Here is a 24,936-nt window from a genome sequence, read left to right as displayed (position 1 = left end):
GAATGGGAGAGAGATCAGTCACATAGCAAGGCTAATAACTAATATTAAATGTTTTGTTTCTATTTATAAACCCACGTAGGTTACAAACCAAAATACAATTGTAGTTTGCTTTTATGTATATAGGAAAGATACCCAAGTGTGATTTAGATACTTTTAAACATGTTTTAAGGCAAATACGTCAGAAAACTAATGTGCTGTGAAATATATTTCTGTCAAAAATACTAATAAATAATATTTTACGCAGGAGTGAGTGCGGATAGGCATACTAACACTGGGTAACGCCGGTTGACAGGTCCTGCTAGTTGAAAATATAACTTGCTAAAACAATGAAATATAAAAACATGCCATTATGTAACAATATTATCAACATTAAAAACATAGAAAATTTTTGACTGCCAGGTGAACGAACGTTTATAAATTCTAATAAAGTGATTTTTTTTTTTTAAGATACTCTAATCGTGGGTATGGCCAACAGGGATTTTAAAAAAATAAAAATAAAATAAAAATAGAAACTACATACTTGAGCTTAATCAGTTATGAGAAATAAAATTTATCTTAGGCTTTCTTTTCAAAAAGAATTTTAACATCTATCTATAAAAGTGAGTGTGTGCGTGTGAGGACACATCTCAACCTATATACTTAAATTTTTGATTTACAGACTTGAAATTTGGTATAAAGGGTATTCAGATGTGGAAAACTATCACTTTTAATCTGGAAAAAAAAAAGAGGGGGGGTTGCTATTGAAAAATTTTGACCGAGGTCATCGGATTTTTATCTGTCAACTGTTTCACAAATGCATGCACGAATCATTCACATATGTAGGTTTGAAAACACTTTAAAGATCGTGTCAAGTTGAACTAATTAATATCATACTTAACTCACCGTCTTTAGGTTTCAATCTCAGCTCAAGTACTTTTTTTTTTTACTTACAAGTGAACTGTTTAGAAAAAACAATACTCGCACATGTCTCAATTTCTTTGAGTTTAAAAAAAAGGAACTTAATGTTACATTTAACACCTGCGGTATTTTTTTTTTAATAAAAAAAATATTGTATTAAAATATATTTACACATATTTTACAACTGGGCAATGCCAGGTTATGCTAGTGAACAAATAAATCTAACAATTCTTATTAGATATGTACCTTTAATAAAAAATACTTTTACCATTTTTTAAATTTACTAATTAAAATTTGAAAAATTCTCCCTTTACTTCAACATTTTTTCAATAACTTTGATAACTAGTTAAAATCATTAAAAAAATATACTAGAAGGTATGAGCATGGCAACCATTTTGGAGATGCAAAAATACCCATTCTATCTTACTGTCAAGAACTGGATGATTTTTACATTAGATTTATTAATAACCCTTTTCTAAAGGATATATTAAAAATCTCTCTACAGTATTGGACATGCAATCACACACAAAATTGTTTCATTGCGGCTGACAGTGTGCAGGTTTAGCGTAAAAAATATGCTTGTATTTCAAGAAGATCCTAATCTTTTTAAATGTTATTTTAAAGCAAGTTTTACTAAAAAACAAGACAAAAAAATCTAACAATCATTTCGTGGAAAAAGCATATCAAAGAGCACAAGGTTAAAAATCTTAACCGTTTGTCAATTGCTTTCATAGTTTTGTTTATGTATGACTGCCCCCTCCCAGTATGCCGAAAGAGATTAAAGAATTAGAGCATAACGAGATACAAACAATTAGTAAGAGAATAATGGAATCAGAATTGACCATCTTAATACTTTGTTTTCTTAATCCAACAACGTGGAATAAGAACTAATCACCAGATTTTATTTTACAATAAAAAAATGAAAAAAGAAAACCCCAGATGTATAACAATATAAAAACTAAAAACTTAAACTTAACTTTTATTCACCTCAAACAAGGATTATTGCCATAGAGACGTAAGGGCTGTGATAAAGCTCCAGATTTATTGGGGGCTTGATCAGTAGGTAGTAGATATTCGCTCACATTGCATTTAAATTTATGAATATTAACAGTCAGGAAAACAAGGAGGAAGTTTCAAAAGCTAAGTGGTCCAAGGAAATAAAGTTTTCCAGCATATAGAGACCTGTATAGTGAAGGGGGTCAGATTTTGCTGTTAATAGAGTTTGTCAGGGCATTTATGTCAAGAGAATACGAGAAGTAGAGTTCATGGAAGTAATTGTTTTACAAGTACAGGGATGCAACATTTTGCTGATGAGACAGGCTGAGGTTGCTAGACAGTGTGAGACCTATTAGGTTGGATTCTTTTGTATACTAGACAAGAGAAGACTAGTGATAAATGCATCAGGCCAGATGTGATAATACTCCATGCAGAAGTGAATGGTGGCTTTAGAGATATGATACTGGTGGGTGTGCAAAGTTTACAAGCCGAGTAGAGAGGCCATTTTTTTTTTTTTAAGCAGTCTTAGCAATAGCTTCTATGTATTTATTCTAATTCATGTGACTGGTGGATGTTAACTGAAGGCGTTTGATAGCAATTGGTATTTGGAAAAGTTTCTTAATTGTTAAGGAAAATATTTGTCTTGGTAGCATTAAATGCAACCAATTATGCCCTCCTTTGCTTTCTGGCTGGAGTAGATTTTCTTAGGATTCAGTAATTGCCTTAGATACGTATGCATTTGATTTATCTACATGTGAAGAGTAGAGTGTGATATCATCAGCATACATACCAATCTTGGATGTTGTCATGCCAACCAACTCTAGTGTATATGTTAATAAGAAATGTAAATAGAGAAAGGGAGGGATTCATTTCTGGTGGAAACTAGGTGAGGTGGTTTATGAAAAGTTTAGATTTTTCTATATAAATGGTAAAAAATTTTTCCAATACATTTTCCAAAAGAAATAAATAGGAAGTAGCTGAAAATACAAAAAGAGTAGATAATTTAGAGAAATCTTAGACCTGAAATAATTTCTTGTGTACAGTCACTGTATGCTGAATAACAGACTAGAATTTTTTTCCGATTTGTCATATTTTAACTAAAGATAGATATATTTTTTTAATTTGAAAAGTTTTAAGGCATACCGCCCCTTTTGGGGTTATTTAATGAGAATCTTAAATTCTTTATATCTTCAAAACTTTATTCATGGTGTTTGGTTTGGTTGTTTTGTAGAGGAAAATGGTTTTGTGCTTTGCAGAAAATGATTGAGGTTTACAATGGCAAGGGGAGTGGGGAATACAAGGTCTGGTGCATTTTAGGTCAGGAAACCGATATATTTCAACAACAATAACAGCTAATTCTAATGAAATGTTACTTTTGAATTTGGCTGGTGTTCAAAAAAGTTTACAAGCACTAGTCTAATCATTTTTTTTATATTTGCTTTTTTTTTTTTTACAATGCTTTTATTTTAAGGATGGGGGGGGTTGCATTCTACTGATGTCAGACTTACTTCATACACTCCAAGAGATCATTTTAAGATTGTAGTAGTCTTTTAAATGCAATCGTTTTTATCTGTTATACTTGGTTCACTGGGTATATTCAGCAGGTAGTTTTTGAAATTCTTTTAAAAGTGGTTGCTTGATTATTGAAATGATGGACAGTTTCCTAGGATTCCAATTTCTTTTTATGTTGTACAAAACACTGCCATTTCTTTATCTTTTTCCTCTCAGCCATTTAAGTCAGGGACCAACTTCAACTAGGTCTGCTACTTTCTATCTCTTGTTGGATATCATTGTCAAGTTTAGCAGCCATTTCCTAGAATGTAGCGGCAGAAATTACATAGTAATAGTGGATGGATTTCCCACTGTTCTTTCTAGAATGTTCTCAAGACATGTTGCTACAGTGAAGATGACTTTTTACGAATAGTCTACTGGAGATATTTACACACGCCATGGTGTTGCATTGTATAGTAATTAGCTGTCTCCCAGCAGAATCTTACAACTAGGCGTCAAATGGCTCACTCTACTTCTATGTAGCAGAACCTTCATTTGTTATTACTGAGACTACTCGTTCGATCTAAAGTTGTGCGTGGAGAAAGTCAATTCTTCTTAAAGAAATTTGTAAACCATCTGAATATAAAAAGGTGGCCAATTTCATGCCAACTATTTCGAAGAGGTTTTCAAATCAGTGACTTAACTAGAAATGTTTTAACTAAATGGAGGAAAAAAAAAAACTTTCACTTCTAAATTCATATGCCCTTAAAATAGAATCAAGATCACCTTGACTGACTTATCTGACCTCATTTCAAACAAATGACAATTTCATAAATTTCTCGTTTAAGAGATTACATAACACTTGATTTATGATGGTGCACTTCATTTTGTTTTCTTTAAGCCTCCAAGTTTACATAAGTCAGCTACTAATAATGATAGTGCATACAATGTTTATTTTCAATATGGTGTATGTTGCAAATCAATCAATGCAATTCATTTTTAAGCAAAACTCTTTAATTTATGCAATCCTCAAGACCCACAAGTTTGAAGATTTGAATTGCAGGCTGCCAAAAAAGGTCCGACCCCACAGACAAAGAGAAATAAGACAATAAAATAGATAAGACCACAAGTTAGTCATGAGTGCATACCTCTACTTGGCAACACAAGTTAAAATTCTATTAAAAAATAGAAAACTTGACCAATTTTTCAAGATTAAAATCCAAGATTATTCACATGATGCAGAGCTTCATAGACTACAATATGAACCAAGAAGAGAGTCTTTACAGCAATTAGAATCAAAGTTATCACCCAAAATGTGACTTCTACCTTTTGTGACCATGGCATCACAAAATAAAGTTATTTTGACCAAGTTTAACTAATCTTCAATGTACACAAACAGTTACAAATTCAATTTCTAAATAGGTTAAATAAAATTTTCTAAATATCTAGCTTGTTTACTTCAAATTTACCCAGTTGCATCTGTTTTAGAGATTAAGAGAAAAATACAAAATTTCTAGCTTCAGAGCAATTGTTTATTCCTTATATAGACTAAATTAGCTGATCAAGTGTAATCAACTTAATTCAACTATTAAAGATTTTATTTGGTACTACACAGGAAAATCTCAACTAAATGGTGACGTCAGAAAAATATTACCAAACAACTGGCAAAATATAGCAAAAACTGCAGCATATATCCCTGGAATTGGTCAAGAAAACATGCCCAATCTGATAATGCCTGATTACGCATTTCATATCACTTTACAGAAGTTCAATCAGGTTATTAAATTCTACCTTACCCACCATATTCATTGTATATCTCACCCACAGATTTATTTATTCTATCTGTTGTCAGTGGGCAATGCTTTGTTGGCTAAGATCATCGTGAGTGAACTAAGTGTCAAAACCCAGATACATATAATCAATATTTGCTTGCAAAAGTCTTGGCATATTTGTGATTAAATGAATTTTCATATAGGTCTGAAAATTGCTTTGTCAATCTGGGCAATAAAGTATTGATCAGATTAAACATCTGTCAGATGGGAGTAGATTAAAAAAAAGCATGAAACAAAAAGGTGTTCAGTGAAGGCAATACTGACAAGCATATAAAACTAATAACGGCTTGCTTTATTTAACACAGTATGGATCCTTAACCATTTATCTCCTTTAGCAGACCTTTATTTCTTGGGAAAAATCCTTAGACTCGTTAGATCCCTTCCGATGCCCGACCCTTATACATTTTAGCTTTTTAATTGCACGAAGCAATTTTTAATCTCTAAATATTTCATTTTTAGCATCATCTGCAAGAAATATTACCTTTTGCTTTCTAAAAGTAGAAACAGTTGTGTATTGTTTTAATATCATTTTCATATTTTGAAAATTTTGTTTACCTTTTGCCTCATATGTGAGCAGACAGTTCTCGCTTATAAATCTACTTACATCCAATTTGCATTTTTCACTTTCTATCTTTACATTCAAATACCTTCCATTCTGCAGTTTTATTAAGACTCTTCAGGCTATATTCAGACTCATCGTCTAATAAGTCTTTTTGTATCAATGTGCTTGCAGAACATGTTCTTTTTCAGTTTTATCCTTTTAACAACCAATAAACCCATGTAGAAAATGAATGAATTTATACTAACGTTTTTTACCTAGAATCCTTTGCAATCCAAAACTTTGACTAGATTGATGCTGCCAATTTTTGCTTGGAAAAACTACATTTAATATTCACAATTGGATTTGCCTCTTTTCTTTATGAAACATATTTTGGTTGCCATTCTTTTTTTTTTAAATTATTTTTCTATGAGACTGGTTCACTCAAAACATAACGGATTTATTTCCTGTTCACTCACCATGAAGCGATTCTAGCACAGCTGTGAACATTTGGTAGTTTGGAAAGCTTGAAAATTATCTAGTCATTTACCGCCCCCCTCTTTGTTTTTTTAAGATGAAAAATCTGTTTAGTTATAAAATCAGATAACTAATTTATCTTAAAACAATAAGCAGAACTTTAAAAAATATTTCTAAAATTTGGATTTTAAAATTCATAATGCAAACCTCCCAAAAGAATATTTTATTGCCACGTTTTTGATATGCATATGAAATACTTATTTCCATTATAGATCCATAGATAACCAATGATGATATTAAGTCAGTAATTGGAAATCAATAGTTTTGTAACTTATACACAAAAATAACAAGCTTCTAAGTTCAAACCACTTATACAATTTGAAAAAAGTTATTTTATACAGATAAGCCCACGGTTACTTTGATTATTCTGAAGAGTACTTGCCGAATTGAAAGCGTTTATGATACATATGGGACATTTTTGATTTTCATATAAAATGAAAAATCAAGGTATAATTAAACAGATGCCCTTATTTTTAAATGAAAAAAAAAAAAAAAAAAAAAAAAATGCTGCCTAAATACACACATAATTGGTAAGGCATATTTTAGACTTTTTGTGGTGGTCACAATTTTCTTAACCTCTTATATAACATTTTGACTGCAGAAATTTCCCTCTGGACCAAAGTATCATAGGTTTGCAATAACAGATGCCACGCAATTTATTATGTCTAGGTTATTAGCCATTATCTTGTACAATTTTCAGACACAATTTTAGACACATTAAGTCTTAAAATGCTACAGTGCATCCTAGGAGCAACACAATCACTATTGCGACATCTACAGAGGAAGGAGTCCTCATTTTTCTCTAAATATTTAGTCCTCCCACTGCTACCCGTTGACATCAGGACCTATTCTACATCTTCCTACGATACTTACATTGTATCCATCATAATTGGTTATTAACTACACAAACAATCTATTCATTACCCAATTCAAAAAATTAATTCTCCCTTCTCAAAATCCACCCCATGTGATTGGCTGAAACCATCTAATTCTATTATTTCAGAATCCACTTCATACATAAACGCACGAGTACCATTATTTATTTTTTGATTTTGGAGCTTTTTAGAACCCTTACATCATGCTATTTTGTTTTCATTAGTTTTTTGGGAGGGGGGGGGTTATATTTTTCATTTTTAACATTTACTATTACCGTGGACGCTTGTACTTCTATTTTCCTATGCTTACCTAGGCTTCAATCATGTTACTTATCGTGTCAAACGCTTACAATCCTTACATGATGCTATTATTTTTCGTTTGTTGACAGACAAGCAAATTATAAAAACTATTTAATATAAAACAAACTCAAAGACTGAAATAAAACCAGAAACAATTTCTCTCTCTCCATGTTAATAATGACTTTCAAAATTTCACAAGTTTGAATTATTTGCAATTATCTTCCTTGTCCTGTATTTTAATGACTTTATTGAATACAATAAACTTCTATTTTACATGATTTTTAATGATGTACACTTACAGCAGTTTAGATAACCAAAAAATTAAATGAGGAAATTATATTTGAAAAAAGATTAAAAAATATAAACCGTTACTGTAGATAACAGCCACACTTGTGTTGCCTCTGCAGAAATTCAAATGCATGTCAGCTATGAGTGTTCATAATTGCCAAGTTTGTACAATTTTTTTTAAATTAGTGAAGGTTTCTACAGTGTAATTAAAAATATTTTCCTTCATTTAATATGTGTTACATGTAAATGAGTATAAGTATTTATACCCAAATGGTTGATGTTGCAATATTTTGAAGATCCAAATGATTTCTAATTTTTGTTATGTATAATTGAATATAAAATATATTTATTTTTGAGCAGAACGAACACATCGGCAAGTACTCTTCAGATTAATCAAAGTAACCGTGGGCTTATATGTATAAAATAACTTTTTTCAAATTGTTAAGTGGTTTGAACTTAGAAGCTTGTTATTTCCCATTATAGAAAATAGGGAGGATGTTGCAATATTTTGGACTTATAATGGGGTATGATCCTACACAGTCGGATGATTCTATTTATAAACAATGCTGCTAGGAACTGACGAATCGAATTAATTCACGTTCTGCTACCAACCAATCAGAAACCAGAATTGCTTCATGAATATTAAACCTTTTCTGGAGCAATTTCACATGATTTTGTTTTTTTTTCGTCTCGACACGGTAAGAATATGTTGCTCTGTAGAACTGTCTACTGCAAACAAGTCACCTCTCAGGACTTGTGTAACAACGAACCATCGGAAACTGTTCTGTCTACTGTAAACCAGTCACCTCTCAAGACTTGTTTAGAACAACGAACCATCTGAAACTAAACATGGCTTACACTTCTAGAGTTGATGAATGATGAGGGTCGATGTACACCCCTGAAATGTTTAGTGCATTAACTTGTTCTTTTAAATTTGCTTACAAATTGAATCTCATCTGGAACTAACATGTTTACCAAATGTTAGCATCCATGTACTTCAATACATACAAATAGTATCCTTGTATTCACGAGGAATGATTTTTTTTTAATCAAAAAGAAGGCTATCCATTTTATAATCTCTAAAACATGAACACTCCAATTGAATTAGGGTAAAAAAATTGTGCAAATTGAAAAATAGAAGGCACCTTTTTAAAACATTCATTTGTTTAATGGACACATAAAAAAAATCATATCTCATCTATTTTTAAGAATAGAAACTATCACTAAAATAAGAGCAAATTATGGTTTTTAAATCTTAAAATTTCACATGATATTCAGATTAATATTTATAAATATTTTACATTAGTACTATTAGCATTCATTCAAATATATTCTTCATTTAGATGTTAAATAATTTGTATTGAATAGATCTGTCAGCTGCAAAATTAGAATGTGTTGTATTAAAATCTATTTTGACTGTATTTGACATAATTTTTTTTTATTTCAGTTGATGTTTTGCATTTTTTTTTATAGAGATTGATAATTTGTATTATTTGAACTACTGTTCTGCTCTTGGGTGTAATTCGCACAACATTTCAGCTGATATAACCTACTAATTCTTCATGTGCATCTTGCCATATTCAGGAATCAATCCAGATTGATGCAATTCTCTATCCATATAAATATATATTCAATTAGACTACCAGTGTGTATAAAAAGGCTTCCTTCAGTCTTGACAGACTATGGATACCCACTGTAAGGGTGCCTGTGTGTGATATTTTTGTGGCAAGAGTTGCTCAATCTCCAACCACACCTGAATCAACATTGTTGAATACCAGTGGCAAGTGGAGGTTCAGGACGACTGGAAACAATGTCGAGATAAGCAGAAAGCCCATACAGCACCTAAAATTCCTAAATGGTCACTCATCTGGTATTATATCAATTCTCTATCTATATAAAAGCCAAGTACGTTCAAGGATGGAATACTGCTGCCACATCTGGGCAGAAGCTGCTAAAAAAAAAAAAAAAAAAAAAAAAACCCCAGCCTATCCTGCCTTGATAGAGTACAAAATAGACTTTGTGGCTTAGTGGGGGATGCCCTTTTCTCTTCCCTGCAACCGCTCCCCCACAGAAGAAACGTTGCGAGCCTATCTTTGTTTTATCATTATTTCCATGGTAAGTGCTCGTCTGACCTATAATCTCTGCCCCCCTCCTCACCAATCTTTCACGATAAACATCCGTCAAGCTGAAACCACTGTCAATTTCCCCCACTCTTTATCTGTGCCTAAATCAAAACGTAAATTCCATGAACAAAGCTTCTTTCTTAGAACTGCACGCCTATGGAACTCTACTGCTTGCCTGTTTCCCATCTGACTTCAACTTGGATGTCTTCAAGTCCAACATAAACAAATTCCTGTTGAACTGCCCTCTTAAGTAATGACACTTTATAAAATCTCCAATACTAAGAAATACAACACTATCCCATTGATTACTGTACACGCAATAACCCTTATCCCCGAGTGGCTTCTGGGCCTTGATAAGTGGTGACCTCCATGTAAAAAAAAAAGTTCCATCCAAAATTCCGGACAGATTCAGAGTTCAACAAGATGCACCTAAAGAAGGTTGGAAATTACATTGACCAAAATGTTGGTAAAATAACAGTTGACAATAGTCTGAAAAATTCGAATAAAAGAAATATTGTAATTACTGAGGAGACATTCTGTATGAAAAAAAAAAAAAAAAAAAATGGGGAGAAAAGTGGTTTCCTTTTGAAAAATGTTTAATAAGTCATTTGTGGAGGGAGGTGAGGGTCAAACGACTTCTTTTCACAGCCTGATCGACCCAAGCAAAAACAAGAGACACGAATCCAAGTCTACAATTTGTTTTCATATAAAAATTAAGGTCATATCACTTATGCAGTAATGACTGCAAAATGTGCACTCAAAATGCACTGACAGTAACCAGAGTTATCGACAATTTGTAATGTTCAACTGTAGCAGCCAAAATAGGTTTACAAGACAAAAGTATACCAACTTGGCCAGAAATACAAGAAATGCTGAATTCAAAACCAAAGTCTCTGTAGTAGAGGTAGATTTTTTCGGTTCATCTGCCTATAGCCTCATGAAACTGCTGCTCATTCCAGAAAGAAGCAAGACTAGAACCTGAAAGGCATGAGAGCCACAGAGGGGTTCAAGTTGTATCTGATCTAGGAGGAACAAAGGCCAAATTCAGGTCTTAATTTGTCCCCAATTTAAGCAAATGCCATATTGGTGTAGTTGTTTAAATGGACAAACCAATTCCATGTAGAACATATTCAAACGGACAGTGGGTGGATATCCAAGAGTAATGACTTGTGCCCCAACCTCTAGAATGCAAGGAGTTAACAGTCAAAACATTGACTTTAAGAGGGTGAAATCTCCTGAGGCTTACTTGCCGTTTTGCTTATTCAGAATTTTTTTCTTTCTACTGCATGTCAGGCAAGGGTTGTGCAATCCCAACCACACCTCTTCTGAATCAGCACAGTCAAGGACACCTGGAAACAATCCTGAGATAAGCAGAGAGCACATACAGCACCTGACAGTCCTAAGTGATCACCCATTTAGTGCTGACCATGTTCAACATGGACACACTGGTTCCCACTGGATTACTGGTTAAGTAATGTCATTAAGCTCAGTGGCCTCCACAAGGCCACAGGGGAGATAACCAAGCAAACAACTAAGCAAAATTCATCCTAAAGCAGCAAAACTAAAGCTGGCCTGCCAGGACACTATAAATAGTAGGCAAATTTGGGCATATTTTGTTGGTTTGAAAAGATGTTCTTTTTTATCAATTGTCATAAAATTTTAACCATAGAATAGTAATATAATCTTCCAAAAAACCTGCAAATTTTCATGTAGTTTCGTCCCACAGAACAAAAGATATGAGCATTTCAATATTCAATTAGACTACCAGTGTGTATAAAAAGGCTTCCTTCAGTCTTGACAGACTATGGATACCAACTTTTGTGATATTTTTGCGGCAAGAGTTGCACAATCTCCAACCACACCTCTGCTGAGTCAACATTGTTGAATACCAGTGGCAAGTGGAGGTTCAGGATGACTGGAAACAATGCATAGATAAGCAGAAAGCCCATACAGCACCTAAAATTCCTAAATGGTCACTCATCTGGTATTAGCCAGGCTCAACGTTGCTTAACTTCGGTGATCTGATGAGAACCGGTGTGTCAACGTGATTATGTCGTAGTGTGTGTATATATACATTATACATATGAGAGAACTTTTTTTTTCGCAATTTAATGTTTTAAATGTCAGCGACCATTGATCAGTATTTAACAAATGAAGGCTTGTTGGAAAGGTAATGACCTGAATTATATAGTGGGCTATGTGACATCTGCTCTTAAGGTTGCACATTAAGGTGATCATCCAGAGACTATTTTTGGCACGTTTTACAGCCATAAAAGGTTTTGGTAAAGTTGCAGTATCTTTCCACCCTCAAAAAACCTTAAAATTACCACTATTAAAAGATTTTAGAGGGCACTGAAAACAAATGTTTAAAATTACAGGAAACGAGTAGCTTCTAAAATATAAAATTATTCAAAATGTGGGGGATCACTTAAGCAATCACTTTATGACCATTTTTTTTTTTTTTTTTTTTTTTTTTTTTTAAGGGAAATCTTATTTTTTAGGGGTGGTGTTTTGTGGCCTGGTAGACAAACACAAAGCTTAACGTTTTCGGGCATGCTGAAAATTAACATCACATTTAAATTTTCCGCAAATAAATATTTTTCCGGGTATTAAGAAAAAATATGTGCACTTGCGCATACAACAATGGCTACATAAGAATTCCAAAGAATTACATTGCTTTATTTGCGGAAAATTTAAATGCGATATTAGTTTTCAACACACCCAAAAACCTATTAAAAAAAATTGACACCACCCCCCGCCCCCCAAAAAGGTGGCTATAAAGTAGTCGTTCATTTTACATTAAAATATAGAAAAATGATCCCACTTTGAAACTATAATATCTTTGTATCTTGAAAACTGATCATTTCCTGAAATTTTTTTTTAAACAATCGTTTTCAGCACCCTCAAAAACCTATAAGAGTGGTAATTTTAAAGAATTTTTATGAGGATGGAAAAATACTGCACCTTTATCAATGTTTCAATCAATCATTTATTTTCCTAGTTTTGCATACGAATTACAAAATATCTGATATTTCTCCAAAACCTCTGGGGGTTGGAGGAGAGACTAAAACTTATGGTTTCAAATGATCTGAAATAACAGCAAGAGGAGACTTGATTCCACATATTTCTCTTGTTATATCTCCTCTCTTTTGAAAATAGGATACAAATATGAATATTTTGAGTATAAAATAATCCTTATGCACCATGAAATTTACTTTTATGTATGAAAACTAAAGAGGGGAAATATAACATGAGAAATATTTGAAATTAAGTCTCCCCTTGCTGTTATTTCAGATCATTTGAAACCATAGCAGCAAGTTTTAGTCTCCCCTCCATCAAGGCCAGAGGTTGTTGGTGGTGGTGGTGGGGAGATATATATATATACATCTCATGCTGTCGGAATGGAAGACCACACTAACAAACTTGAAATACACTAACATGTAGCACACTTCCATACTAAGTTTTTTTTTCTAAGTACATTGACAAAAAAGTTTCAAAGTACTATCAAGTTATTTTACTCATTTTCCATAAACATACTGAAGAGTACCTAAATTCCTCAGCACATCTCAAACCACAACACTAATTTATACAATATAGTTAAAACACCTGAATGATGTTTAAAAATGACTTTCTTGGAAAGGGACTCTTAATACACAGGATCAAATCCTTTATCTACAAAAATAAACTTTGCAAGAAACTAGACAACTTAATTTCCAACAGCAGATGGAGATCCAGCAGATGCCCTGAACGTATCCAAAATCTCATATGCACTACTCTCCAACACAGATGAAGTCCAACTTTGGATTGAAATTTTCTACCAGAATTTACGCAAAAAGAACGAACAGTCACCCAAAACTAGATAAGAGGACATTGACAAGACGGAGATTTTCATGGTATGACCACGTTAAAAGAATGGATGAAAGTTCTTAGATTAGTAGATTTAGAACAGTTCAGGTAGCAAAGGTTAATTGGCAAGGGAATGTCAAAAAAATCATGAGGAAGTGATAAGAGTAGATTGAGAGAAAGAGGGATAAAGACCTGGGCAGAGATAGGTTAGTTTAGAAGTCAATTTCTAAAAGCAATCCAACACATGTAAAAATGGACATTAAACTGGACCTGATATTCACTGCATAACTTTCTACTAGCTAAAGAAATTAAGAACTACATCGTTCAAGACTTTTTTGGTAGTGGATATTGGCACCGTAGGTGTTGCAGTTTTAGGATTGCAAATTGCTGGTGCATGCAAAACGATTTTTTTCAAAGAACTATGAGGCATTATCAAGATGAAGTTTGGAGTGAAAAATGTAGCTTTTATTGCTGTTCATAATTTCAAAATACTTTCACGTCATCCAGAACACAACAGTAAACCGCTAGAGACCTTGAATGTAAGCTGAATACCTCTCCATCCCCCAAGCTCAATGTCTTAAACTCAACTAATGCCACCTCAACAAAAAGATATGTCTGCTTAAAAATAACCAAAAACAAACCATTTTTTTCTAATTTATTCGAAGCATAGATTTTGCAAAATTTTTTTCAATAAAATTCTTGAAAATTCTAGCAGTTTGTTTAAATATAAACATTTTCTTTTATACATTACTTGCATTTAATACATCAAATGTATTCTACAAATTACATTAAATGTCATCTAATTTTTATTCAATTTGGAGAAACATTAATATTAAAGGATTTGCTTGCTCATTAAGTTTTGTTTATCCATTTTATGGTTACTTAACCAGTTAATATATGAACATACAATTTCTTCCAAGCTATGAGTAGAAAATGCTATACTGTCAAGCCTCAGAGCAGACTTAACAGCTGGTTTACATGAGAGCATGCAACACAATTTGCAATTTGAGCAGGGCTACTTTTTTTTTGCAGAGATTTTGAATGTAGGCCAATTCAATGGAAAAATGTGCGCTATGAAGTGAAGAAAAAGAACACGGTGACATCGAAATTCTGTTGCAAAGCTAACAAAAATCTTTACCTTTGCTGTTTGTTCCTTAATTTATAACAGAATATTTTTCTGCTATAATGGCCATCCAAATCACATTTGACACTCCAGATCAGAGCTAGTGTATATGGTTACATTTAAAATTCAAAAATCTTTAATTTCTTGTTGGATCCACTTTCCTTTGAAAAAGGAGAACAGACTAAACCTATTTCTTGGATGACCTTGCATCTATATGCTTTTGTGGGGAGGCAAATAATGTGGCCTACAAAATTATTTCTCCATTAGATCTCAACTAATCATGGTCCGGCAAAATTTAAGGTTTGTATTTAATTTTACTCGACTCCCAATATCATTTATCTGAAATAAAGAGAGGTTTCAAACTGCAGAAATCTGGTTTTTGTTTACTTGCAGCATTGAAGGCATTTTTTTTTTTTTTTTTTTTTTTTTTTTACAACTAATTTGGTAAACTAATGCAATTGAATTGAAGCAATGCAAGAACACTGATGCCAACATAGACACCATCCAATGCATTGTGGAAAATTCAATTGTGTACTTAAAATGTGTTTAGAAATGTGGTGTTGCTCCCAACTTCAGATAATGTATTTTGACAACAGTAGAGTCTTTGGCAAGTGCCAAAAACAATGCTTACAATTATAAATGTAGTTAAATTTGTAAATGAAAAAGATTGATTAAAATGTGTATGCATTAAAGATTGCGGCCAGAGCAGAATGGGGTAAAAAAAAAAAAAAAAAAAAAAAAATTTATATAGGCATTATAAATGGTTTTGTTATTTGTTACACATTAATAAAAGAAATTATTAATATTAAAAATCCTTTAGTATTACCTAAGTAATTTAGACATGCTTTAAATGTTGTCAACATTGAACAAACAAAATCACACACCAGGTCAAATTCAGTCACCATCTTATTTTGATGGTGATTATGTTGACACATTTAAAAGCATACTTTTCTCAAGTTACATGCATAATATTAAATGGATTTTAACTCAAAATGATAACTCAATAACAGGAGCATTTTTAATGCATATGCAGAATTTTCTCATTCTACTCTGGTTGCTATCTTTAACACGTATCAATACACAAGTCACCATTTAACCACTAATCGGATATCAGCATTACAGTAACACTTTAAACAAATGAGATTGTTTTGTTGAATAGTACAGTACTCGGGGACTTTACACAGAATTAGTTCAGTAGAGTCCCTTGACAAAAGCCTCTTTGGTCAGGCCTTGTGCAAGGTTGGAAGTGTTGGAATATACAAATTGAAAAGATTTTGATCATAATATCTCTATTTACTTTGCCTCCCTATGAGGCAAGAGTTTTAATGAGAGGAATATCAATTTCCCAAGAAGAAATGGGGGGGGGGAGTTTAAAAATTTCTTCCTCACTGACCAAGGACAAAAAAATATACTGTAGTATCAGAACATAATACACTTTGCACACTATCAAATTCATAACTCATTTTTTTGCAGCGCTGTTCATCTTTCTTGAAGAAACTTTATAGGTAGGTGCAAAATGAATGGCCAATCCTTGAAGTGTAAACATTTTGGCCTCTCGTCACTTGATTCACAAAAACTCAGTATTTATTAAGCACGTAATATTAACCCATTATTTAAAATTTTAGTGAAAAATGTACGAATTTATGTAAACAAACATCTTTAAAGTTTTTAAGTACTAAGAAAAAATTTTTTTCTTCCTTTTTTTAAGCATCGTTAAAGTTAAAAAAAATATTTCCGGAACATTATGAAAAGACTCTAAAGTTAATGAAATTAATAACTCAAAGAAAAAATTCTTGAACTGACAATATAATCATTGAATTAAGCATTGTTTATTCAATATTTTCAAAAATTAATATTTCATGTGATTTTGATAAGTTTCTGGGGAAATTTTAAATGTAACTATATAAATAAAACATGTTACGTAGCGAACAAGCATGAAAATACTTAACCAATAAACTCTTAAACTACTAGTCACATAACACTGAAATTAACAGGAAATAGTAATCATACACTAAGGACCGTTTATAATGAACAAAATCTTTAAATAGACGAATAACATTTACAGAAATATCTTGGCAAATTAAAATGCAAAATGTTCATTTCAACTTACTGACATTTCTATTACTTCTGCACATGCACAATTTAGTTTAAAGTGGTTCCATTTTAAATATTTAGCTGTTGATAGCTAAAACAGTAGGAAACACGATTGTAGTGCTAAATGTTTTGGTTTTGATTCTAGCTAGTAATTTAAAAAATATTTTTGAACTGTACCATATTAGGTATCATAATATTCAATAAAGAATTGACTTTGTAATAAATATGCATGGATTAAAATATATTTAAACATGTATTTTATGACTCTCTTGCTAGTATATTTCATTTGTACACATGAATGTGTAAGCAGCAATGTAACAATTTTTATAACCTTGAAAATAAAATATTAAAATTGTAATCCTAGTTCACTAAGAATGAAAGAATTTTAAAAAATGGCATTTCTTCTAATAAAGAATTAAAGTATGGTTGGACAGAACGGCAAAAAATTAGAAGGTACATTTATAACCTTAAGTAGTAAATATTTTTTTTTTTTTTTTTTTTTTAATTCAAATTCTATTTAATCATTGTTTTAGCTTATTTTTGAATGAAAAAATATTAAATAGAGTATTGTAATTGCTAAATTGACTTTTTGAACAAGATTTTATTATAAAGTCTAATGAAATGCGTTTGTAAACAAACATTAATTTTAGAGTATTATTGAATAATAAAAAACTTGTAGCATGTTAAAGAATTTTTTTTTTAAGAGAAAAATAAAATTCTCTTGTACAGTCAAAAATACTCTCAACTAGTATTTCCCGTTTTATTACAAAATTAAATGAAGTTACACTTCCCATGATCCATACTTTCGTGAAAATTAGGATTTTTGTTTACAAAGGATTGCCGAACTTTTTGTATGTACATTTTCTTTAACTCTTATTTTAAAATTTTAATTTAAATATCATTCAAGTAGTTCCAGAAAACAATCTTTCCAGAGATTTTTTTTAATTGATTTATTCAAACTTGAAATTTGAACAAATTTTTTTTTAAATTTTATTAACCCCCCCCCTCCCCACACACACACACACGTAAATATATTTTCTCCTTTTAGAAATTAACTTTGGTGGGTCAAACATTAAAATTTAGACGCAAGCTAAAAAATAATGGTAAGCCTCTTAAAAAGCATAAGTCTTTTGCCATTTTGCCCATACCTTACTTTTTACCTACTAGATCGTTTTCTAAATGAAACGTTAATTTTTAAAACTATTTCTGGCATAAAGACCCAAATATAGGTCATGTAGTGAGGAATATTCAGAAGATTATTTAACTGCTATTTGACTTAGAATCAATAGCGAAGCATTTAAACATTCAAAATGATAAACGCATGCTGCTCAAAACAATGCAAGGGAAGTAACTAGTTTTATATTTATCAGAGCTATAAACTTTTCATTTAATTATTTTTTAATATAACAAATAGATAAATTTAAAATCTGACTATCAATATTTAAGTACTTTATTTAAAGAATGGAAATGAAAATCAATACTTTACAAAATTAATAAACAGTTACATTTTCCTTTAGTATAAAATAGGTTAAGTTCGAAAGGTTAAACAGTTTCTTTATAGGTAATATTTATTATAATAATAAGGTTTTAAAAATACAATCAAGTAGTATTACATGGTAATAGGAAAAAAAGTAATTTTAATACTTTTGTCTTGAGTGATTAAAAAAAAAACAAAAAAACGGTAACTTCTAAGACTATTTGGGGGGTGGGGTGGAGGGATATCTTGTAGCATATTTACACATTTCAAACATGTTTACCTTCAGATTACACATATTGTACTTTATAGATTTTAAGTCAAAATGACTAATTTAGTGTTACATTTACCTCTCCAACTAGTCTTTAACCAAAAAGTTTGCAGTACAAGCTTTGATATTTCCACTTGTATTTATGAAATAAATTTATGGAACTAAGCTAGGATTTATATCCATATATGGCATTACATGTCTTTTATGAAGTTATACAAATAGGTTATTTGAAAGTTTAAAATATTTATACAATTATTTTAAACAAAGTGAATAGCTAGATTGCTACGATACTGACACTTGCATATTCATTTAAAAAGTTCTTCATATTTTATTTAATAAATGGATTAAAAAAGTAAACAGGAAAAGTAGTAAAATTTGCAAAATGTTAATAGAATAAATAAAAATTACTAAGGCCATGGTAACATGCATGGAGTACTAGGTGTATCAGAATTTTTGACACCCCTAACACGAAACTGCGAATAAAATATAAAAAAACTTGTAATTTCTCTTTTAGAAGTGGGTTGTTTATTTTCTTTATGGATTATACTTCCAAAAATAACTATTAAAGTTGTATAAAAAGTAATAAAAATATTTTATTTTTTAAAAAACAGTAATGAAATTAATTGAATTTTACGAGTTCAGTATTTTTCAATTTTTAAACTTTAAAAATTTATCAAAATTTTTCTATTGATTCTATTTTTACGATATTTTCAGTGTCAATGTAAAATTTTATGCTCTTTCCAATAAACTGAATATAATATTTTAGACAAAGGTTTTTTTGTTTTTTTTAATTCACGCCCCCTCCCCCATTTTGAAATGTCTATTAAAAAGTAAATAATTTACTCAAAGTTTTATACATCACAAATTGAAGATAAAAGATCAATAAATAATATATTTAAAACAATTTTTTTTAGAAATTTTTTTTTAGAAATTTACCTGTAAAGTCCAAAGTCTAAAACTTTTTTTTAAACCACTTTTTTTTTTTTTTTTTTTTTTTTAAATGAAACCTTGGTCCTTTAGTTGACAAAAAAAAATCAGGGCTTGAATTACATTTTTCGAGTAGTTATAAGCTTAGAAAGACAGAGGGTCAAATTATTCAATATTTTTCACAAAGTTTCTGACACACTTAATGGAGTACTTCATTTGAATAACTTAACATTTTCTTTTCAGCAGGATCCAAGGGAGACAAGTAATAACTCCTACAATTCGTACAATCTGCCATGCAATAAATTCAAAGCAAAATGTTTTAAAATAAAATCTTAAGCCTTTAGGGGCATTCACCTTTAACTATCTTCCCAATCCATGCCTTAAAAAGATGAACCTGTGCCCGTGTACATTATCATCTTTCACACAATATTGTCCAAACACCTATTAGTGAAGAATTAGCTTAATACAGTCAAATTCATTAAATTTTACTTAATCGATGTCTAATGACTACAGAACAAACTTACTGCAAATTTGAAATTTTAATTAAAAAGGGAGATTACACCTATATTATAAACCCCTGTAAAATATTCCAAAGCAACTAATTTTAGGAACATTTAATTGATGATTAATACTTATAAAAATTTCATAAAAATTAGAGACCTCTAAGTTTGGACAACGAGTCCCCCTCCCATTTAAATTTTTTATTTATTTTGTGTACACCTCTTTACATAACTAAATATAGCCAATCCACTTCTAGTAGCGATATTCCCGAATTAATAGTGATCGATTAATTAGTTTAATGAGGTTGGTACAAATATATGAACATGTACACATACCTAACTTTAGACTTTAAAAGATTAAAAAAAATTTTTTTATTAGGAATACATTCTAATATGAGTACTTTAGATTGTATAAAATTAAAGTTTCCAAATAAAAGTGATTACAATAGCACAATATTATTAGAATTGATTTCCATGCGAGTTTTTACATTTTCTAACAGTGTCCTTAATTTTCGTTTCTGAATTTTTGAGAGGAGAATTGATAATTCATATCTGGGTTGTTTGGACTACAATTTTCATTGTGGATTATTCTCACGTTTTGGCTGATGTAATCTCAGACCTTCACATGTATCTTGCCATAAACAAAAACAAAAAACAATTCATTTATAGAACAGGGTTTAGATGATAGAGTGCCCATTCAGCGATGACATATGTAGATACCTCTTCCGGCAACTGAGACAGACATGTGAAAATATGACCCCTGTATCGTCTAAATGAATGTATTTAGAAAAAAAAAAAAAAAAAAAAAAAAAAATCAGTCTTTATTGTAAGTAATTCCAGCTCTTGTGTTAGATAAATTTATAACAATGTTTTAGGTTTTGTTAAAAGTCTAATTGTTTAATATATTGGCTATTTATTATCCGACTAGCGGGGGTGTGTTGTGAAAAAAAAAAAAAAAAAAAAAAAAAAAAAAAAGAGGTGGGATCGAACTCGAAAATATATGGTAATTAGTCATCCTTGCTAACCGTTACGCCAAAGAGGACAGTGAATTTATTGAGTCGGAAATTAAGTTAAGAATCATAGGAGTCCGCGCAGAAATGAAAATTTCTTTTAAACCTGACCTGAGGCCAGTTGAGCTTTCCATCGTGGTATGCATTTGTTTCCCCACGAGGTCGTTTATAAAGGTGGGGAAAAACCAGCTCCCCCCCCCCAAAAAAAAGATGAGAACTCTGGCAGTGTCCAAATGAATAGCAATTGTCTAATATGGAGGGTCCCCCCCCCCGCATTGATCAAAGAAATTGCCTTCTAGAAGTCCCAGCTATGAAGGCCGAGAAGTAGTTGCATTTGCTATTTAGTTTTGCTTTATACAGATAAAAGATGAAGAAACACGCGAAAAGACAGAATACAGGGAATTTTATAAAAGTCGGTCAAAATAAATGTAGAAATAATGTCTGTTCACAAATCGTACATATAAAAAGTTCTCCAAAATAGTAACCCACTAGAGCCCCCCCCCCCTCCCGGAAAAAAAAAAAAAAAAAAAAACTTTCTTGGACATACAAAAACGTGCTTGCCATATATATATATATATATATATATATATATATATATAATGTGTGTTTTAAAAATATGAAAATTAGTTGGGTCATTTTAGTTATAAAAAAAATCTTAAAGCATTCCTAAATGTAGTCCATCTAAATTAACTAAAACGAAACTTCTTCAGTCAAGAAATTTAGAGGTACCTGTAAAAAACGTACAAAGTGTTAATTATGTTCCTTTGTTGGCACCAAGGGAGGAGAATGATCAATTTTTATATATAAACTGTTATAAAAAGGTAAAATTTAAATTAGTCCATAAATCTAGTGTTACAGCATTTTAAACACACACACAAATAAAAACACTACATTGAGAGCAAAGGCACAATACAATTAAAAAAAAAAAAAAAGAAAAGTAACGTAAAAATAAATTTTTATTGAATAAGGAAAACGATCAGATTGTCACATTTCTAATTTGGCAACTATTATACTTTTCTCTTTTCTTATTAGTCTGAAACCACTATTTTGTTGGGAACAGTGATTGCCTGGAAATTATTCAGAGGTGTAACAAAGCGAATACCCCCCCCCCATACCGCCCATAATCTGAACACCTTACTTTCTTGGGCTTGGATTCATTGAAGCTCTGACGTCTAACGATCAACTTAGTAAACACCCACAATATAGCATTATGGTGTGACAATTCGTTGCCTGGATATATGAACATTAACTGATGTAAGGGAGACAACTAGATTTGTATTTTTATTTACAAATATTTAGAATACTATTTACAAAAGTAAATTCCCCGAAATGAGAAATATATTTAAATGTTTTGATAAAGCCGATATTTTTCACAGCTAAAAAAAATTAGTTTTGGACAGAAAAACCAATAACACAGCAAATAAGAATTTAACTTTTCTATGAAAATAGTGCCCATTGTATTTTAAGGGATCCAAATAAGAAATTAGTAAGGATTAATAAATACTCAAGTAATATTGTGCTACATAGTTCAATACAAACAATAAAAATCACATCGTAAGAGAATCTTTTACTCATCACTTCATGTTGAAATTAGGAGTTTCTTTCTCACATCATTACAACAAGGATCATATATTTAGGATATTCAAAAACGAGGCTTCATCAAAAGGAAATCACTCATTGTCCAGATTGGCCTTTTTAAGCAATTTGGCCTTTTTAAGCAATTTGGCCTTCAAAAACTGCATTTGGCCTTTTTCAAAACATAACAGACTAAGAAATAAATAGAATATATAGATGTGCCACAAGGCCAAATAAGGGAAGGGGAAAAGATTAGTCAAACTATTGCAAAATGATTATTACCACAATACCACATGTATTCTATACATCATTCTACAACCACCAAAAAGTCATGAGGAAACCTTAAAACCTATATTTGAAACTATACAATAGGTAATGAGGGTGATCACTATTTACAATGTAAAAATAAACATGAGTAAAAAGACTCCCCTCGTTACTACACTGTGGCAGACATGCCCATTGAATGCTTTATTCAAATATACAACTTTCAAAAACTTTGAAAGGAGACCCACATCTGACAAATCAGTCAGCTAAAGTGTAGGGAATTAAAAACTTGGAAGTGTAAAAAAATAAGCGGCAAACAAAACAGGGGCTCAACAGGGGCTCGATGAAATTCACAGACCAATTTCTTAACTTAAAATAAAGTAACAACCATTTAATTTTGCAGCACAATATCCTTTTGCTGAAGGCATGCATGTCCAAATACCACTCCAGTCTTGCTCACGACACAGCAGCACAATATTAACCCACCTGTTAGTAAAATCTGACCAAATAACACATGTTGAGAGTAATTTTCTAATGAGTTGCATTTGAAAATTCTAGAGTTCAGCAAGAGCACCTGAAGAAAGTTTGAATACATCTGTCAAAATGTGAATACAAGAACATCCAAAGTCAGAGCAGTAGTTTGAATAATCCAAATTATTGATCTAAAGAATTTGAAACTTTAATTTGCTTGGGATTTCATTTTGATGGTACTTCAATAGTAGTTGAAAAAAAAATTAACATACAAGTATCGTTTCGTTTTTTTTTTCAAGGATTTGTGTTTTATTTATGCTTTATACACACACAATATTTTGCAGACACTCCATAATTCATAGGTAATTGTTAAAGTAACAGTTGTCTTAATGTAGTTCCTTACGCAACATGTCTGTCAACACATCACTACAAAGTAAACACAGGTAATCCAGGTTGCTTACTCTAACATCCCCTCCACCTGAGGGTCAAAAAGACAAACTCAAAGGAAAAATAAAACAGAAAATGGACGATCAGGAATTTCCAACCATCAGACAAGTTAAGCATCAGAAAACAAATCTTGCAAGTCAAATTAAAGTAGTGAAAAAAAAAAAAAAAATTGTTGAAAGTATTGTAAAGAGTAAAACTAAAAGATTTTACAAAGTTTACAGTTATGATGAAAACATTGAATTTTGTTACCTTTTATTTCTGTACAATGGATTATGTCACAATATGATGATATTAAAACAAACATAGGATAATTATGCAGAATGGATAAATTATGACATCACTGATAGAGATTAAAGATCTTTCTATCTTTAGTGTAAGGTTTTATTTTAATATTAGATAAAGTTTTAAAAAAATGAAAACGAGAATCACTCTTCCGGAATCTTACACCTTCAAAGTAAACTTAAAAAGGTGTCTGTATCCACAAAATGACAACATTTATTGAATAGGAAAAATGACAAATATTACAAAGGCATAACTTTGGAATTATATGTTTAAATTACATGCCTGAGCAGTGGACAATTTTTTGCTTATTTTCTAAATGATTCTTAAATCAATTCACAATTATTAACTGCTGAATATGGTTTTTATTCACAAGACTAAACTAATGAGCATTTATAACTATTTACTTGAATCTAAGTTTTCAAATTTATAAAAATAAAAAAATGCTGTCAAATAAATAAGAGTGTACGTAGCATGTGATGTAAGAAATATGAAAATGATACAATTGTTGTGCAAGTCTTTAAGATTTGTTTAGATCTGATTACCTCAAAGGAAGATTACATCTGGACAATAGAGGGAAATGTGTGCAGAACAGATATCAATAGAATGGCCACATTTAAAGAATGGAAAAGAGTTCTTGAATTAATAGGCAGCTCACGGGGACAAGTAAGGAAAAACATAGAAATTGATAAGGATGAACTTTAAAGAGGGATAAAGACCTAGCCAGAGATAAGTCAGTTTTGAAATAAACTTCTAAAATGCTGTCCAACATGCCAGC

General features: G+C 31.2%; 1 protein-coding gene across 16 annotated transcripts in view; it reads right to left on the bottom strand.

Annotated features, from left to right (window-relative positions):
- Positions 1–24,936, bottom strand: part of LOC145243413 (6-phosphofructo-2-kinase/fructose-2,6-bisphosphatase-like) — a 262,913-nt gene that overhangs the window by 115,056 nt on the left and 122,921 nt on the right. The window contains exon 1 of one of the 16 annotated variants that reach the window (XM_080106271.1): positions 24,129–24,146. The exons of the other annotated variants lie outside the window; for them this stretch is intronic. The gene's annotated coding sequence lies outside the window, so the exon portion shown is untranslated. Of the gene's footprint in view, positions 1–24,128; positions 24,147–24,936 lie in introns of those variants that run through there. 16 annotated transcript variants of the gene reach the window in all.

Source organism: Euprymna scolopes, chromosome 22 (assembly GCF_053919585.1).
Source record: "Euprymna scolopes isolate OS-2025 chromosome 22, ASM5391958v1, whole genome shotgun sequence".
Classification (NCBI taxonomy): Eukaryota; Metazoa; Mollusca; class Cephalopoda; order Sepiida; family Sepiolidae; genus Euprymna; species Euprymna scolopes.
Note: the sequence above shows the minus strand (reverse complement) of the source record. Positions and strands in the feature narration are given on the sequence as shown.